This window comes from Hydra vulgaris, chromosome 06, assembly GCF_038396675.1.
Source record: "Hydra vulgaris chromosome 06, alternate assembly HydraT2T_AEP".
Classification (NCBI taxonomy): domain Eukaryota; kingdom Metazoa; phylum Cnidaria; class Hydrozoa; order Anthoathecata; family Hydridae; genus Hydra; species Hydra vulgaris.
In genome coordinates, this window is record NC_088925.1 from 55,004,427 (window position 1) to 55,025,341 (window position 20,915).

The following is a 20,915-nucleotide window of genomic DNA, read 5'->3' on the forward strand; positions in this document are numbered from 1 at the left end:
CTTTCTTGTAACTTAAACATAACAAATTTAAAATAGAATCAATTTTAAAAAAGTAAAAAATTGTTATTGCATTTTTGTTTTGTTTTTTACTTTTTTTTTCCATAGGTTCAATGTCTAATTAAGTTCTCATTATTAACAACAGTCACTGCATAATAATCGATTTTGTTTCGTAACTCCGTTTATGTTTTCTAAGATTTTTTTATGACAGGTTTCCAGTTGTTTCAAAACACATGAAACCACATAACTGTTAAATCCGTTAAAATATGTTAAATATGTATGTTAAATAAAGTATGTTAAAATATATAAAATAATATTATTGTTTCATCACCCAATACAACCTCTAAAACTTATAGGCTAGGGAGTTATCAGGGCATTTAAAGCTTTTTTATCACTCATTTATTTTTATGCAACTTATCAATTACATGCTGGTGAAATATCCCTAAAGATCAGCATTCTTTAAGCCATGCGTATGTTGACTAGGTCGACGCTGCATTTGAAAACATTGTAACAAATTTTTGTTTTAATTTTTGCAAGTAAAATACTTACATAGCATCTTATTCCAAATGTCTACACCTCTTTATACCCATGTTCTGTAAAAAAGTAATGAATAAAGAAATTTCTAATACTCGAAGTTCTTATTCCAGGCGGAGGTTCTAATAGCCGGGAGTAGACTCCCGGCTATTAGAACCTCCGCGTGAAATAAGAACCTCCCCATAATATTTGATTAAATGAGGTATACTAGGCAATTTAGACAATTTTTATAGCAATAATAATTTTTATCTTATTTTAATACATCGGATAATAATTTGATATTTTCAATACATCGACTTTTTACGAAATATTTTGAAGTGTCTCGTTAAATTTTTTGCACCGAAGTTTAGAAAAAAAACTTTTATATCTTTTTTTCTTTTGCCGCGTAAATAGCTGCGTTTTTGCCGCGTAAATAGCTGCGTTAATTTGCCGCGTAAATAGCTGCGTTTTTGCCGCGTAAATAGCTGCGTTTTTGCCGCGTAAATAGCTGCGTTGACAAATTTATAATAAAATTTTATTGAAATTTAATCGTAAATCGAAATTATTTTATAAGATATATATACATAAATTTTTTTGTTGTTGAGGGGGGAGGGGGGTTGGATAACGTACACGGACCATTAAGTGGTCATTTAACAGTAAAATATGTTTAAAATTTCTAATCTTTTAAGCGTAACAAAACGTAGAGGAAAAATATTATTTTAAAATAACTTTTATTTAAACTTTCTTTAATCAATCTATAAGTGAAAAACGTTGATTTAAATAAAACAGGACGATAACATTAAAATAGACGGGAAATATAGGTAAATCTAATATTTCGTTTTAAAAAATTAAAAATATTTTTTAGTTAAAGATTTCTTCGTAATTTAAGTAATATCTATATTACAATATAATATAGATATAATGATACAATATAAATAATACTTTTATGTATATATTTTTTTTAAGTTGGAAAAGATTTATCGCTTTGTCTTACCGTAAATTACCGTACCCAAATTTGTCGAAACGCGTCGCAAACCAAAAAACTATTCACAATTTTGCAGACACCGTATCGTATCGATATCGATATTACCGTATCGATAATAATACCGTATCGGTAAATTTACTAAAAAGAAAGTTTTCATCTAAAAGACAAATTTCAGAATACTGTTAAAATAAGAGTAATCTTCTGTTAAAAAAGTCATCAAAAAATGTTATCAAATATTTGCTTTGGCTGTTCCGTTAGACAAAATAGTCTAACTTACTTAACGAAGTGCACCAACGAGAAGATAAGGCATAGGACTTTGCACTCAATTAGTAATCTGTCATGTTGCCTAGGTTAGCCCTCCTTTTCGGAATTCTTTCTTTTTCTTGATAGGCAGTTCATGTAAAAATAAATGTAATTTTGCCTAAGATTAGGCCTCCATATCTGGATTCTTTCTTTTTCTTGATAGGCAGTTCATGTAAAAGTAAATGTAATTGTGACTAAGGTTACCCCTCCATTTCTGGATTTTTTCCTTTACTTGATAGGCAGTTCATATATAAGTAAATGTAATTTTGCCTAAGCTTTCTTTTTTAATTTATTTAAGCGTTATTTTAATTTATTATTTTTATAATTAACGGTTAAACATAACATATAAAAATACTGATATATAATTTTTAAAAATATATTTAAATAAAACAAAATTAAACATATAAACACATAAAGTATGATTCATAACAGTTAAAAATAAAAATTCCATTGTATTTGAAGGCAGTAAACAGATTAATGAAGCATTTCTTGACTTTATTTGATTTTATTTAATATTGATAAAATTACCTCATAATCCCAGCTACAAAGAATAAGATTTCTTTTTTCAAAATCAATTAATAATGGAAATGACCATAGTTAATCAGGTTCTTATTTAACATGGTACTTGGTTCGCTTCCTATTTATTTGATCAGTTCGTACTATTTGAGCACATTCACAAGATACTTCAAGAGAATTTTTTTCTTTAGCACAATGTTGAATACAAATACCTACAAAATCGGATGGATTGTTAATAAATCTTAATAAGGAATGTTTTCTTGTTGCTCTATTAATTTGTTTAATCTTGCATCCTGAATTTTTTCTATTAATTCTTTTTTTTTTTGTTTTCATTAGCTCCATCACGTAAAATATGAGGATTTAAACTATTACTCAAATTACATAAAAATTGTTTGTTTGGTATTAAACTTGCTTGAATGACAATTATAAAACTCTCATTCCTCCCAAGAGACAAATTTCTTTGTTCTACCTTTGTTTTACAAAAAAGTTTTTTATAACATTCAACACCTAAGGTGACACGATAGAAATTAAGTTGAGCAATGAGTCCTTTTGATTTTAATGATTCTTCCATATTATAAACCGATTCTTATGCTTCTTGCATTGAAGTCCATGCTTTTACATTTAAATTTGTTAAGTTATTACAAGCTGCAACTTTTTTTGGGTGTAGTTTAATTTCTTCTATATTTTTTTTTTTCTTGATTTGCTCTAAGATGGATAGCTTTACTTTTTTTAATAGCTTCTTTTCTTTCATTATACTTGTATTTCATCATAGATAGTTTGGTTCTTGAATAATCAAGTAATTCTTTTCTCTCTTCATCTGTTTTGCTATTAAGCCATTCTAATGTTCGATTCTGAGACCATATTGTCAAAGCCTGGGTAGTTTGAACATTTGCATTTAGTTTTGTACGTATCATTAAATTCAAAATGTCACTTTCTTATGCTTTGTTAGGGACATTAGAAGCTGTTTCAGCAACCGAATCAGATGGATTCCAATATTTTCCACCAGGTAACTGAATAGAACACTGATGTTCCAAAATAACAAGAATAGCATGAAAAATAACTTCAAGTGACTGTACAGTCAAAGAACCAAGCTCATCATTTTGAATGTCTTCAAACAGTTTGCAGTAAACCATATCTTGATGAAGAAGATTAGTATCTTCCAAAATTTTTCCATTTGCAAATAATAAAGAAGAAGCATTCTTACAAAGAGTTAAAAGTCTATTTTCAAACGAAGTAGGCAGGGTTCAATTGCAAAATGCTATCAATTGGTTTGATAATTTGCCACAAAGGACCTGTAAGTAGTTTGTCATTGACTCCTAATGCACGAACTTCAGCAATAAATACAAGATTTGTGATATTTTCTTTTATAGCTTTTAATAGATAATTTGGATTCGGCCACGCATTAAGAAATTCTATTATTGAATCCTTGTGATAATATCGGACAGCAGCATTATAATAAAAAATATTGAAAGTTTTTCCAATAAATGAAACAAAAAATAATTTTTCATTACAAGAGGAAAAAAAAAAGAATTAAAATATGAAGCAACGCCAGCTTCCTTACTACCCCTTGAATGAAATGCCATAAATGTGGTACGAACTAACGTAGCATTGCCACTTTCTTTAATAAAAAAAAGCAAAAACACTCTCATAATTATCTTGTTACAAAATTTTTTTAAAAGAATTTAAAACATTATCAGTTTCAGATGCAAAATTAGCAAGCAAATGGAGTTTGCAGAAAAAATTACTCATATCTTTCATATTATCTTTGACATCTGAAGAAAGTAAATCCCAGTTATTGATTGCAATTGGCAAACATTTTTCCTAATGTTTTTAATTGCGAGTTAAATAGAGGATTAACTGGACCGAGGTCAAACATTGTTGATTTAATTGATGTTGTTAACTTGAGTTCTTTTTCCATAGCAGAGTTGCTTACAACGTCACAAATATTGTCTACTATGTTGGTAAAGCTCTATAAGATAATAGCTGCATCACCATCAATCACTTCTGACAAATCAAAAGAATACAGCTTCCTGCTTTAGCAGCTGATGACAGTCTAAATACACTCTTTTTTGCTAGTTTGTTTAGTATTAATTTAATGACAACTTTGACACTATTCATACTTACATTCATTGAAAGCAATTTCATGGATGGTTCATCGCAGTATCTACTATCTTCGAAAGTTATTATTTCCTCATCATCAAACAAAGAAACCAATTTATGAAGTTCTTTGTTCTCTTCTTTCAAAATATTTGTCTTAGTATATAATGCTGCAACTTCTTCTTCTAAACTTACAAGACTCTCATATTGTTTTCATTAATGTAGCTGTTTTTATTTTGTATAGTAATTTTTAAATTACTTACTTTTTTTTGCAAATCTAGTTTCTTTTTTTTTAATTCAGTAATGTTTATATCAGAACTTCATGTTTATATCAGAACTTCATGTTTATATCAGAACTTTCAAGATTTAATAACTACTATCTCTTTTTTTAGTTTTAGTTTTTTTTTAATTGTTTATTTGATAATTTGTTTCTTTTTTTAAGGAAATAATTTCAGTCTTTCTTATTTCCAACTAAGCTTCACGGTATTTTACTTTTTTATTCAAATTTCTAACATTCAATGATTTTTTTTTTTTGGATTTAACTAACTCTAATTTATTCTCAGTTCAAGCCTTTCTTCTTTTTCCTTTCTTCTTCTTTTTTCTTTCTTCTTCTTCTTTTCTTCTTTTTCACAATAAAATTTTTTAACATGGTTTAGCTCACTTTTGATTAGAGAGTTTTTTTAAATAAGTATTTGCAGATTGTCTGACATATCTTCAAAATCCTTTAGATGTTTAAAATAATCCAATTTTTATTCCATCATTGATTTAAGTTTCCTTTTTAAATTTTTATTTTCTTTTTTTGAGCACTTTGTTTTTACTGATAAGGATTATTTCTTTAGGAACTTCAGAACTATTTGATGTATTATTAGGAATATTGGCCGCAGGTGGAATAAAGGTTTCATCTAATAACAAATCCAACTTTTTATTTTTGCGTTGTTTCTTTAACTTTTGACATTATCAACTAATCTAGCTATCTTTGTGGCTAATTGTTTTTCAAAGCAGAGAAGCTGAACGTTAAAACCAACGCAAAATCTACAATATACTGCATTGTAAGAGTTATCCTTTAACGTTAAATACCAATCATAAATTTCTTCATTAAGCATTTTATCTAAATAATTTTTTTATAAATCAAGTAAAGAAAAATTATAAATTTAAATCAATCTTAACATCATACCTCAATTGAAATCAATAAATTTAGTGAGCTGAAAGGTTATTTATTTATCAAAACAATACAATTACGTTTTAAAAACAATGTTTTAAAAACAACGTTTTCAAACAATGTTTAAAAACAATGTTTTTAAATGAAACTTACTGGTAAGTTACGAAATAATACATTTAATTGCGCCAATCCCTATTTATCAGTCGATTTATGTACATCTAAAAAGCTGTCTCAAAGATTTTTTATTAAAAAAAAATATATACTTATTAAAATATTCAACTGAATTTAAATAAATTTCAGTAATGACGAAAATAAAAACCGGGTTTCGTCATAAAAAAAAATTCTTAACGATTGATTTCTAAAAAAACCCCGATTTAAAGACGTTATAAAAAAGATGGCGATATTAGCGTTTTTACTATAATTTTTTAAACTTCAATTATTTAAAAACAAATTCTTGTATGACAGCTTTGGGAAAGGGGGTGTCCCCTCTCCCCCACAGCTGTCATATAAGCATTTACGTTGGCATATTGAGCAAGTTTTGAACTATCGTTGGCAAATTGCAAATATTGCAAAAATTGTCAGTTGGCAAAAAATACATACAACACCCCCTATGGAAGACCGTTTCGGGATGGGCCTGGCTATAAATATCAACTAAAATCATACTATATCAATATCAATAAAAATAACAGATTTTATTTCCATATGCAAGAGAGAGTAGTAGAGTAACGAAGAAATTTGCATAAAGTTTTGACAACGCTTACTAATGTAAATAAAACGAAATTCTACAAATCATCTTACAAAAAACAAAAAACCCACCCTATATAAACCTGACAAAAAAAAAAAAAAACAACTCATGTTTATAACATATAAATAGCTGCAGAACTAATTTTAATGTGATGATGGATGAGTTATTTAAATTTACTGATATTTACTCAAAATTGAATAATTTAAAAGAGAATAACTTTTTCAATTCAGGAGAAAACTGTCGTTTTTGTTCAAAAAAGCCGAACAATAAGAGATTATTAAATCAAATTTGAAATTCGTCGATGAATATAAATTAAGTTTAAGATTGAAAAAAACAAAACAAATTTGACTCATTGCACTCATTTTAGGGTTTTTGTTGTTCCCAGTCTCCAATCGCCGCAATTTTTTGCATAGCATCCTTATTTCTCATATATATGAACATACTTAAATATGGAGTTTTCTTCATGTTTCAAAGTCGCTTAGGTCAAACATTAAAAAAAGTTCTCTACGGCCTTGTATATATACAACTAATTTTGATGGGTGGGTTTTTATTCTTCGACACTCGCATAAAATAATTTCTAGTTATTTTTGAACGAAGTTTTTCAAAAACAACCCAAGTTTTTATTCCGCGATAAAAGTCACGTGACTAACTCCCTAGGTATACAAGGTTGACCGGCAAAATATAATTTTTTTAAATTAGTCTAGCAACGTACTTATGCCTTATCTTTCGTACCTCAAATCAAGGTTCGTAAAAAAAAACTGAAAGAGTATAATTGTCTGTTAATAAACTAAACAAAAAATTCATTTAATGAGTTTATTAAGTTTTCTATACTATGAAAATTATAATTAAAAAGAATTTATTGATCTATTAAATGTTCAATTTAGTAAAATGAATTGACGAAATAAGTTTGCATAACCGAATTGAATAATTCAATACTAACGGTCGAGCAAGAGGTCATAAATTAAAAATGCATAATGAGTCAATAAAAACACAAAATATCTACTAGTTTAACACAATCAGACGAAATTTTTTTACTAATAGAGTTGTTAATGACTGGAATGTACTAACACAAGAAATGTAAACGTAAATCAGTTTAAGAACCGCATTGATTAATATTTTAAATTTTAACCTCAAATCTCAGATCTTGTATATTGTTTTTATGCCTTTTTAAATTTTTTCGCTGTTATAGACTGAAGTTCTACGTAATTTCAGTTTTAATTCTCATGAGTTACAGTGTCATTTATGTAAATTCTATAATCTTTAAAATCTTTTATTTATTTGATTATATATATCTTTATAAATCAATACTTACTAAAACCCTAAAAGATGATTAATGATTTCTTTGTTTAATTCATTTTCATTATTTGTTCATCAATTCAATTTACTACTTTGTTTAGCCTGCTAGGGTTGAAAATTTCCGGAAATTTTACGAGAAGTTTTCATGAGAAATTTCCAAAAATATTCACCAAATTGTTATAATCAATTAAAATTTGTATAATCAAATTTATCAATTTAAGAGTCGCGCATTTTTTTGAAAAAGCGATAAAATGCTTAAGTTGCAATAAAAGATAAAGCAATAAAATGCTTAACTCTTCAGTATATTTCTTTTGTGAAACAACAGTTGATATTTACCGAGTTAACTTGTCTTTTGAGCTTGTGTACAGGGCCGTCCCAAAGTGGTCTCTCGTGGGGGGGGGGGTGTATGTGCTTTTTGCCAACTAGAGACACCTGAAATGCTAAAATGTACAAATGTGCCAGCTCAAATGCATCTACAACAGCTTTGAGGGGGGGGGGGGGGACACCCCTACATCCCCCGTTCGAGACGGCCGAAAACGTTTTTAAACTTTTGTTTTTTATTTCAAAAAAGCAAGGTATTAATTTTTTTACTTATAGCGAATTTAAAAACGTTGCTAAAGTACACCTTAAATTAAATCTTGGTCAAAATTCTTTGTTTTGCGATAATCAGGATATGAAATTTAAATAATTAATAAATGACAAAATACAAAAATGGACTTCCCCAACATTATTTTTTTCTATGATTTATCTTTTTATTTAGTTTAGTTTTCAATATTTAATTTTTATATTTTTGATTTTATTTATAAAAAAATACTGTTACAAGTCCCTTACACCCTTATATTTAAAATGTCGAAATGTAGATGTTAAAAGTGTTAGTCTAAAATGTCTCTTAATTATATAGTTGAAAACATCGTGCTACAAAATGACGAAACAAAATTAATCTCTTTGAAAGTATATTACAGAAAAATATATTTTCTTGTAAAGATACGAGTCTTGTCGACTCTTGTAAAGTATTTATTTTTCTTAAAAAAACGTGATAAATTTTCCTGCTTGTGAAAGCATTAAAAGTTTACTTGCTACCTTTCCATTAACTTCATGCGAATGCGAGTGGACAATTTATTCACCGTGGCGCCTGAAAAGTTATATATGAAGCACAATGGTACAGGACCACCACCTAAATGACTTGGCTTTGATGAATATTTGTACAGAGTTTTTAATAGATAAAAAAAGAAAACATTGATAAGTTTGCTACTTATAATCGTAATTAAATTGTTTTAGCTTTTAAACAATAATTTATACTTCTGACATCATTGTACAAATGTGTCATTTTGTTTAAAACAAAATGACGCATTTGTACAATGTGTCATTTTGTTTAGAACAAAATGTAACAATTTTAAATACATAATTACAAAAAAATAACAATAAAAATCCATGTATGTATAAATATATATATATATATATATATATATATATATATATATATATATATATATATATATATATATATATATATATATATATATATATATATATATATATAATAAATATGAAATATATAAAACAATAAGAAAAAATTTTTTTTTTTAACTTGATATATAAAAACAGTACAAAAAGCTTTTAATGTCAGTAATAAAAAAAACCCGACTGTTCTTGTAGCCATGTTCCTTAAAAAACATTGTTTGGCATAAAGCAACTATTGAAATTTTGCTGTTTGTGACACCAACAACACCAATTAGGTGTTATTATTCTTTAGACATAAAATATTATGTTGCAATTATTATATTGAAAAATGCTTTTGTTTTTTGAATTGATTTTTTTTTGGTTTCATGTATCTTTCAGCAAGATTTAATAAAATGAAGATTTTAAAATTTACTTGTTTTAACAAAATGGGGCATTAAGATTGCATCTCTAAATATCTCTTTATTTAATTTAAAATTGCATATTACCACATAAAAAATTTTTATTGTAATTTGTGTTACTTTATAATATATTTGTTACAATATAAATATAAAATTTTGCAATGTGTAATTTATTTTAATAATGATAATGTGTAAATATAATTTTTTAATAATAAATTTGTAAGTAATGTATAAAGTTTTGCAATCGTAAAGTGCTTAAGTGATATCCTTACATATTTTTAAGGCTCTAAATAGATTAACTTATATTTATTATATAATATTATATTACACAATGTATATATAATTAACTATATATATATATATATATATATATATATATATATATATATATATATATATATATATATATATATATATATATATATATATATATATATATATATATATATATATATATATATATATATATATATATATATATATATATATATATATATATATATATTGTGTAACTAGGGCTGATTGGTTGATTTTTGAAATCCCTCCCCATCCACTCTTAAAGGAGGAGGAGGGGGTCAAAGGTTGTTTAAAAAAATCAGATGTACCCAAATAATTTCCTGGATCCGCACCTGTTACTTTTGTAGAGTGTTTTAAGGAAACAATTTCTCGTTTTTCTTTTTTATGTTGTTCTTCTCTACGCATACTTTCTATCATATCTAACATTCGTTTTTCCCCATATATCATTTTTTCTTGATAAGGTTTATCTTTTTCAGTGTCAAACTTAACCGTTTCACCTTTGAATGCTCTCTTCAGGAACCCAATATCTTCTGCCTTTGCTTGCTTGTCTCTATTTTTGTCATCTCTTATAAGTTTTATGATGCCTGTTTTATAAACAGAAAAAACACAGTTTGCTTCTTTTATAAAACTCTCTGTTTTTGTTTTATATTGATCTTCTTTCGTCTTGTTTATTTCCATAGGGGTTCTAAGACTACACAGTTTCTTGTAGCTCAAAATCTTGAATCAAACCCATCCTTGTCCCAAATACCTAACAGTTCTCTCAGAATGCATACTCAAGTAAATTCTCCCCTGTTACTTTTCGTACACTCCCATCCAATGCAAAGCATAGATCTTGACATTGTCTTTTGTGCACAGGATAGTTTTGCGTTTTGATTATGCTTACCTGACCTGAGCTAATATATTCGACGACAAACTTCTCCCAGTGTGGGTAGTCTAAACATATATAAAAGTCTTTACATATTTGTTTTAAAAGTTTTTCACCTAAAAAAAGATTTTCCAAGTCTTTATTTTAATTAAATCATAAAGTATAACCTGTTTGGTGCAAACATATGTAATGGATGCTGAAGTATGAAGATTGTTCTTTTACACCTATTAGTTCTCAAACTTATGTCAAAGGATGTACCTGCGGTTCCTGGTTGACAATCCCTGTTAGTCCTAGGAGAGCTATATCATATAGGAGGAGGACTTCTGCAACGTGTACTTATCAAGGAGCTCTCCTCATTTTTCTCTCTTACAGTACTCTGACAATTGGAGATTTACTGTCCTTGGAGATTTACGAGGAAATTCATCATCATCTTTGGCCATTATATGTTTTAATAAATTTGATATAATCTGAAAAGTATAAAATGAAAGGGTCTTATAATATTTTACATAAAAGCAATTATTTGAATAGAGCATTAATGCCGCTAAAACAATGACAAAGTATTGCGAAAACAACATATTTGAATCTGACTTTGTTCATCCAAGACATAGTATTTCAATTTTTGTATAAAAAATTTCAGAAGCTGCAACTAGTTTTAATGAACGACAAAGACATCTTCATTTGTGGCTGAAAGTCATGACAAAGGACTTTTAGAAGATTCCATGTAAATAAATCGAAAAGAGGTTGGAAAAGACATGAAAAAAAGTGATTTTTTGCAGTTTTAATGTAATTTTTGACTTTATTTGTCTTTAATTGTTGCAAATGACAAGTTTGTACAAGTATTAACTCTTAAATGAAAGATTTTTTTTTTCGAACAAAAATAAATGCATAATAGACAATTTTCTACTATTCAATTCATAAATTAGGGGTACCGAAAGGGAGGGGGGCGAATAATTTCATGGCACCTCGCATATGAAAGTACCTTGTACTGGAACCCCTTGACTAAAAATTTTTTTGGTGTGTCCTGGGACCAGATAAGGATGATTGAGATAGGGTGCATTTGAATTTTTTTGGTCAGGTTAAATGTAGGGCACCCTAATCTTCATACTTTCCAAATTCATACAATTTACCGTTTTTTAGGTCTTTAATCAACCATTTCTTTCTCTTTAACAATATTCTTTATTTTCTGGTAACTCACAACTTAAATTTTGCGAAAGTATTACAGTAGGTTTATTTATAAAGTATTTTTATTATAAAGAAATGCACAAATGCAGCCTTGCATCTATGTCTCCCCCCGGGCCGCTAAATGCCAGTTTGACCCTGCTCGTTCTTATTACTTCTAGTAAAGAAGTAAAAAAATAATTCCCTCTATTAATGTTACGTAAAATCATCAAACTACATTATATACATTGATGAAATTTTAATTATATAAAGAAAAACTATCGATTTGCTTGTTTTTAGGAAACGCGTTTTAAAGAAAGAGTTTACCTTAAAATTTTTTTTCCTTATTTCAAAGGATACTTTAAATACTTTAAATTTAAGGGTTTATTTCCTTAGTTTTTCCTTTTAAAAAAGAGAAGATTTTTAGGGAAAGACATTTCCTTAAAATTCAATTTCCTTATTACAAGGAAATCTTTACCAGTCCTGATTTTAGAGGATTATTTCTCTAAGTTTTCCTTTAATTTTTTTTTTTTTTTTTTTTTTTTTTTTTGTTATTCACCTCCTCAAGGCCGAAGGCCACTACAGATGAGGAGGCTACTTATTAGTGGTTATAACCCTCTCTCAACTCTATAGCTCCGAAACACGAACCTTGACGAACAAGGCCGCTGCGCGGAGAAACAAGTTGAGCGCGGTACTACCAGGGACGTGGTGGGGATCGAACTCGGAACCTCTCGCTTATGAAGCGAGCGCTTTACCACTACACCACTACCGCATATAACCGCATATATATACCGCATATATATACCGCAAAATAAGGAAAGATATTTTTGAGTGTACCAAGGTTTTATCAGTTTTTAAATAAGAAGCCCAAATAGAGACTATATATTTATGGTGTGGTATAATAAACACTTTATATAACTTGAGAGCCATATTTTCATCAATGAAAGTGAATGTGTTTTTGCATACCAAGAATTTGTAAGGACTTTGAGACAACTGTTCAAAAATGTGTGCTCCGCCTGGCCTTACATGAAATAATGACTAAATTATTTTAGTAGAGCTTTTTAGGGATTGATTTATTATACTTTTTTATTTTGTTTCTCATTTATTTCAAAATATCGTAGTTTTAACATAAGTCTGTTTTAAGGTAGAAAATCAACGCTTTGGCCATATCAAAATTACATCAATAAACTGGCGAAATGTTATAGAAGATGAAATAATATCAAAAGCCTTTATTAGATTATTCACGCGTAATTTTTAAAGAACTAAAATTTACTAAATTCTAGAAAGTGAGTAGTAATCCATAATTAAAGAAATTATGAAAGATTTTTGTAAATGAAAAAAAAAAAAATTTACAGGGGTTTAGATTGGTAAGTTAATAATGTTTGAAATAGAAAAATAAAAGTTGTCATTATAAGCTCATTCAGGTTAGTATCACATTTTTAACGGTGGAAATAATTCAGAGGGATGTTAATATTATTTCTTTTTATGTGCTCTTTTTTGCTTTAAATATTTTAGCTTCTACCGAACGATTAAAAAAATAGCAGTTTTTTAGAAGTTTATTATTCTTCCATTTAGTTGAGCAGTTGATATACCAGGCGGATTTTTTCGCTCGGATTAGGTTTTTAATATGTGGATCATACTTTTTCTTTCTAATTAACCTTGGTATAAAATACTTGCTAACTGTACAATTATTAGAAACTAATAAATTAAATTTTTGATTCGCGTTTTTATGCGGAAATAAAATATTCCAGTTGGTTAATACAAAAATTATGACCATATAAAAATTACAATCCCCTCTAATTGAGGAGGGTTTAAACTTTATATGGTCATAATTTTTGAACGCTGAAAGATAATACTATGAAACTTAAAAATTATCAATGAATATAAGCCTAGTTGAGAATAGTACAAAAAATATTTTATCAACTTGTTGCTCTCACGTTTGGGGCAGGTGTAGCAAAAATTTTGGGGTTTTTTTGTTCCCAGCCTCCAATCATCGCAATTTTTTGCAAACTCTCATTATTTGACATAAGTATAAGCATATAAATGTTTGGAGTAAGCTCCATGTCTGGAAGTTAGCTATCTCAAAGATCAAAAAGTGCTAGATCCGCCACTGGTCAGTGTAATCTACAAAAAGAGTGCTCAATGTTCTTAAAGAACAGTGCAATATTAAGTAAAACATTTATCTTTGACGAGCTGTTTCTCCGTTTGTAGGTTCATCATCATTTCCTTCCTGATGAACTAACAGAAAAAGAAACAGTTTATCTAAGAAAATATTACATAAGTGTTTCTACTAATTTATATATATATATATATATATATATATATATATATATATATATATATATATATATATATATATATATATATTATATATATATATATATATATATATATATATATATATATATATATATATATATATATATATATATATATATGTATATATATATATATGCATATATTTAATTTGGTATAAATATTATGATAGTTAGTTATGACAATATAATTATAGTGATAATATAAATACTTTCTCATCTGAAATGAACCAGTAGCATAAAACCGACATACAATAGACAGCTGTTGCACTGGTGAAATGTATTTATAGAATATAAAAATAATCATTCATAAGTAATTCACTCATGAAATGAGTAGATTAACACAAAATTTTCAAAACTTTTTGACACATATTTACAAAATGATCATGGCGATTGGTTTTTTTATTTCAAGTTTGCTTTTAAGACTGGTTGTACCGAACATCAAAAAACCTGAAATCAGATTTTTCAAGAACGAACTCATTTCAAAATTTTTTCTGCGTTACACTTTAGTCAGACTTCAGTTTTGAAGTTTAACCTGAAATTTCAAGTTCGCTTAATGCATTCGGAAAAGATTTTAGCTTTTTCAAGTAGGCTTTTAAGTAAGTCTAACTTGAAAACGGCCGGTTTTCAAGTTAGACTTGAGTTCAAGTTCGCTCTTTGCATTTGCTCAAGTTAAATTTCAGACTTGAAGTATGACTTCAAATTTTAAGTTTGCTTCTTGCATTCCACCCTATAGTGATATAGTCACATAATAATAATAGATTATAGTAATAATAGGTGGTTATAGTCACATAATAATAATAGATTTGCAATTATGTAGTTGCAAGTAACAAAGCTAAGTATGTAGCTATCGATATATCATAATAAGATTGCTCGCTAAAAAGCTGCAATATGTAGCCTAGCTTTAGATTTGTCATTAGATTTTAATAAGCTTCATACCTTACGATCTGTAGCTATCGATATATTGTAATAATATCGCTAGCTACAAAGCTGTAATTTCTAGATAGTAACATATTGTAATAAAATCGATGATTAGATTTTAAACCTTTAAAACGCTAAGTAGATGAACGAACAATCAAAAGCATGATAGACAAAAAATAAATTTGCTTGCAAATACAATTCAAGATTTAACAAACAAAATATATAATTGTAGTTGCTATGTTAGTGCTAAAATAAATACCATTACTAAGGTAGACTCTATTACATTTTTAAAAATAAACAGTTTAATACATACATCAAAAGAAAGAAAGAAAAATTTTGAATAAGTTAAAAATCTATAACTGACTTAATCACATTAACTGTATTCTACCACCTTAAAAGTTTTTTTTGTTTCTACCACAATTAGTTTTTACCTCAATTTTGTTTTTACCACAAATACAAACAGCACGGGTTTTGAAATGGAAGGGCAAAAGTGTTAATTTTTAAAAAAATTCCCTTTTTTTTCTAAAAGACCTTTTTTTCTTCTTAAAGAATAAAAAAAGAGGTCATTAAGAAAAAAGAGTGGGAGGGGGGGGGGGGGAGAAATGCGTCTGTTGCCCCCCGGTATTGTCGGCCCTGCATTTCATTGAAAAACTGATAGCGAGTTGTTAAAGCTGAAAATTTAAACAATTTTACAAAACAAATTTAGTAATTCAAAGTTAATACTTTAGTCATAATTTTATATTATTAATTGTACTATTTCAAATATATTCAAACTGACATACATCCACATATGTATATATATACAGTCTTGCTCGGTAGTCGAAAAGTTTCTTCCATAAACTGTAGTTTTAAAGAGAGCGCTATCAAACTAGACTAAAAAAAGTGTAAAAGCTTAAATAATTGTTTGTTTTTTTCTTAACTGATAGACTGCTTGCCCAACCTCAAATGTTTTTGAAAAACAAAACAAAAGCACTAGTAAAACCGGGTTAAACCACACACCATATCATTCCGCACACTGATCGAAATTCTCAAATAAAAACTGAACGGATATGGCTATAATAAAAAAAAAAGAAGATTTAAATACAGAACTCTCTCCTCTATTCAAATTGATAAAAATATATGCCAATTCAACTCCATTTTTTTTTTTATATACAACTTTAACGGGGAGTCAAAATTTTTCTATGTTTTTTATCGTTGCAAACAAAATAGCGCTTGAACCGAAACTGATATAAAAATAATTTTAGCGCTATCTTGTTGGAAATTTAATTTTAATTCTGAAAGTATAATTTTTATGCAGCTAGAACAAAAAGTTGAATAAAAATTCAAAAAAGTAAAAAAAAAGTCTTTTTTCTGAAAAAACCGCACACTCGTTAATCACTTAGTTTAGTTTTTTGCAAGTGAATAAACGCCTATCTTTATCTAACTAACTTAGTGTTAATTCCGGTTTAATTAAAAATGAATTATATGATAATATCAACAAATAACTATTTTATTTGTTATTATAATCATATACACCAAATATTCAATTTTCAAATCAGGTTGGATGAAGCACGATACGTTTATTGAATGGCTGAAAGAGGTATTTATACCCGAAACTGAACAAATTGGTGGTATTCATATTTTTGTATTAGATAGGCATACAACTCACATAACTTTGGAAGCGGTTTTGCTATGCAAAAAACACAATATAATCTTGATTTGTCTACCAAAGCATTCTTCACATATTTTACAACCATTTATTGCCATGTCAAAAAACATGGAAAAACATTCTTACAAAGTGTTATAAAGATTTAAAATGTAAAAATTAAGATAAGCAAAATTTTCCACCGTTGATCAAACTGCTGTACGAAAGTGGTAATTGTTTTACACGCTTGCATGCAATCGCTGGTTTCCAATACACTGGCTTATTTCCATTTAATAAAAACAACATAAATAATGAGGCATTAGCAATCACACAAACGTTAAATACACCTTCATCAACTTCAGCAGCCTCCGCAGCACTCACACCATCTTGCTCAGATGTATTACCGAAGAAAACGTGATCCAGTTCCTCAAACAAAAAGATGAAGAAAAAGCAACAAAGGAAGCCGTGAAAGTTGCTAAACTTAAAGGAACGCGTAGACTCTCTATACCAAGTACTTAAATGCCTAAGCATAACAATGCTGAGCAATCTCAGCAAAACAATAACGAAGAGCAAGTACCAGCAGCCAAACGATTAAAAGTTGCAAAATGTAAAATGTGTAGTTACACATAGAAATGTTGCAATGCGAGAATTCGATGTGTCGGGAACGGTTGTGCAAAGAAACATGTTTACCAAAGAAATATGTAGTTGGAGCTAAATATTTTTGTTGCAAAAAATGTAAAAACTTTAATATGGTTTCTCAAATATAAGTTGTGTTAAAAAAGTAATTAAAAAAAGTTAAAACTTAAAAAATTCAATGTTTTCTCAAGTGTGCGGTTTAACAGAATGTCGCCTAAAGCCGCACAATTTTTTTTCTTTACTTATTATATTTTCGATAATTTTATTATTATTTTTTTAACATATATTTTATTACACTTTTATTATCTTATGTAGTTTTTTTATTAACTATCTAATAAAAAAACAAAAACAAATAAAAGACTAAAATAAAAAAAGTTATTTAATTTTTATTTATAAGTGTGCGGTTTGACCCGGTTTTACACTATTAATTAAAAAAAGCTTTTTGGCCATTATTGTGGTTTTTTAAAAAACGATAAAACTTAATGTACTTCTGCATTAATTAAATTGTTTTAACTTTTCGACGACAATAAAATGTAACTTAATTGTCGAGGTAGCAAAATTGTTGTTAAAAAAGACTTTTTTACATTAATAGTTCCTTTCTACTACGAGATAAGGATATATATATATATATATATATATATATATATATATATATATATATATATATATATATATATATATATATATATATATATATATATATGTAAATCCGTATACGGATTGGCGCATCGGAGTGTATATACAGAGCCGATTTTAAGTAATTGGAGGCCATTGGCAAAGTGAACTTAGAGGCCCAATTAAAAAAATAAAAAATAAGCTAAGAACCAAACACAAAAAGTCGATCAAGGAAAAAAAGCGAGAGTAAGGTTGCTGCACGGAGCATTGTCCTTTGCTGAGCTGAAGGCAAAAAATTTTAGAAATGGAACAAAAAAGTTATAAATTGTCCAAGAAGTTGAGTTATTCACACCGGAAAGATTGACATTTATACAGATTTCATAAATGTTCAAGAAAAACTAACTTTTTCTGCTTTGATGGCAGAAAAGTCTTGAATTAATTGTGAATAATACAAAAACAGGACAATAGCTTGTTCAACAGATAGGATTGCCATACTGCCAGGGCGTTCTTACATTATTTCTTAAATTGATTTTGATTAATTTTAACTTGAAAAAACTTCTTTCACCTGATGCAGCAGTGATCGAAATTGTCAAAGCTATACGAAGAAATATAGCGACATTTGGAATAACAGTATTCACCATGATCATAAACAAAACGTAAAAGCATCAAGAAAAGTTGAAATCTGGAAAAATGTTAGAAAATTTTGCAATTTATTGCATTAATACTTTGGATCAATATCTGAATCAAATGTATCTGTGAGCAAAATATTCGAATCTTGACAACATTTCATTGAATTTAAATCTCAAAACCAAAGGCATTAGCTCTTATTGACCAGCATAATGTGTTAGAGACGGGGGTCGATTTCTGTCCTCGCGTCACTCTTTAAGAGGAATCCGACAAAATCTTCATTGATTTCTACTGATCTACTCCAAGTATTGCATATTCTCAAAACTAAAGTTATTTGCTCTTAGTGACCAGCATCAGGTGTGCAGTCTAAAATGATGCAATGATACTTCGAACTTTAAGCCATATTTATCATTTTTTGTAAGACAGATCAGATTAATTACTTCATTTTGAATTGTTTTGCCCAAGTAATTAGCATGAATTTCATTTCTTTATATACGCCATAAGTGATCTTCAAGGCATGAATTGCACATTCCTAATAGTTCAACCAATCGCAAAATATTTTCAATGTTTGGATGAAACAATCAATCCACAATGTTACAAGTGCCAAATTCCGTTCTGCAAAAAACTGCACAATTGAAACGATTCTTTTTAAAACATTGTTCCAGTGCGTCTTTTTTTAAACAAATTTTTGTGTTTCCTTGTTAATTGTCTCTTGTTTCTTTAACATGTTTTCCAGCTTAAAGTAAACGCCGACGGAACGAATGTGTTTCATGGACAATTTATTATTAGTTAGAATCTTAGACATGTTTTTTTAATTGCTATGTCCTTAAATTGTAAGCTCGATTATAAGATCTAGGAACAATCAACAATAAAAAGAAAATCAACATTTTTATGGTTTGAATAAACTAGCCGATGACGAGAGGATTCGCCATTTTTTAACTTTTTAAGAAAACGGTCTTTTTTCGACCAGGTAAATACAAAATAACGAAAAAACGAAATTTAATAAAGCATCTCTTTATGTTGCAAGGAACGCCTCCTTTGGAATTAGCAAGGGTTAACTCTTAAACAAATTGTATATATTCATTTACCAAAGTTCAAAGAATTAAAATCCCTTTGGGAATTGCGATGAAAAATTAATAAATAACAATAAAATCATTTTTGGAATTGCGATGAAAAACGATGTTCTTTTCGCAGGACCGACGACACGGGTTTTTTAGCCGGCAACCGATTTTGGCTTGGACAGGCGGACTATTTATAATAAAATTTTAAACTTTATTCTTTTTTATTCCCTAAAACTTTTTAGAACAATTTACTTTACAATTAATACGGTTATTGTTATTGTCTTTATATTGTTTTAAAAATTATTTTAGCTACTAAAATCTTTCAAGTTCTTTTTTATTATAATTTTAAGCTAAAACTATTAGCTGAATTGCAAAAAAAGTTGTGGTTTCTATTAGCATACAGTATCTAAAGATTATAGTTATGGAACGCTAATAGAAACCACTATGTTTTTATACGTAATCAAGCGGCTAGATTAGTTACGAAATAAAAGTATTCGCTTTTACTTTTTCACTTAAAAGAAATGCTTTATGATCATTGGAATTTAAAACCTTAATCTCAAATAAAATTTGTTTGGAATTTACTTGATCGATAAAACGCGATCAAAACAAAACGCGTCATAAGCGTATGAAAGGTCAAGCAAACTGGAGCCATCAAATAAGAAACATTGTTTATGTTTAGTATTTTAATTTTTTTTGTCTCATTTAATCTCAGTAACGACAAATATAAAAATAACTGGTCTGCAAAATCTGCTTATTCATTCAACTTTTTTTTACGTCTTTTTAGAGGGCCTGGCTCATCGACATAGCTCCGTAACTTTTAAAAATGAGTTATTACAGTATTACAGCTTACTCAAGTTGATGGATGGGGTGTACTTATTCTGCCACTTACGTTTACTACCATGCATTGGCCTTGCATACGTCTACTGGTCTTGGGTTAGGCGTTTGTTTGGCAGCTAATAATAAATGTTTTTTTTGCTTTAATTTGAAAACAGATTTTTAAGTTTGTTTTTTTTATTCAAAGAAACAAGGAGCTAAAAAAAATTTCACCAAAAAGAACCGTGCAAAAAACTTTACCGTACATCTTTTGCGTAGAATTAATATATTTTATTTTGTATTTATTATTAATTATGAATTATTTTGTTTATTATTATTATTAATTATGAATTATTTTGTTTATATTAATTATAATTATGAATTATTTTGTATTTAAAAACGCGTCGAATAATATTTTGCTTTATTAATTAGCAAATTTATATTTTAGACAGCCCCTTAAGATCTAAAGATCTGCAACATTTGCGTAAATTATGTTTGCAACGAGACTACAAG

General features: G+C 28.1%; 1 long non-coding RNA gene across 1 annotated transcript; it reads right to left on the reverse strand.

Annotated features, from left to right (window-relative positions):
- Window positions 1–3,054: 3,054 nt before the first annotated feature.
- LOC136081986 (uncharacterized) lies at window positions 3,055–5,897 on the reverse strand. The gene is made up of 2 exons (XR_010639318.1): window positions 5,724–5,897; window positions 3,055–5,519 (listed from the first exon to the last, which is right to left on the reverse strand). It is a non-coding gene; the product is annotated as an uncharacterized LOC136081986 (long non-coding RNA).
- Between the last annotated feature and the right edge of the window lie 15,018 nt (window positions 5,898–20,915).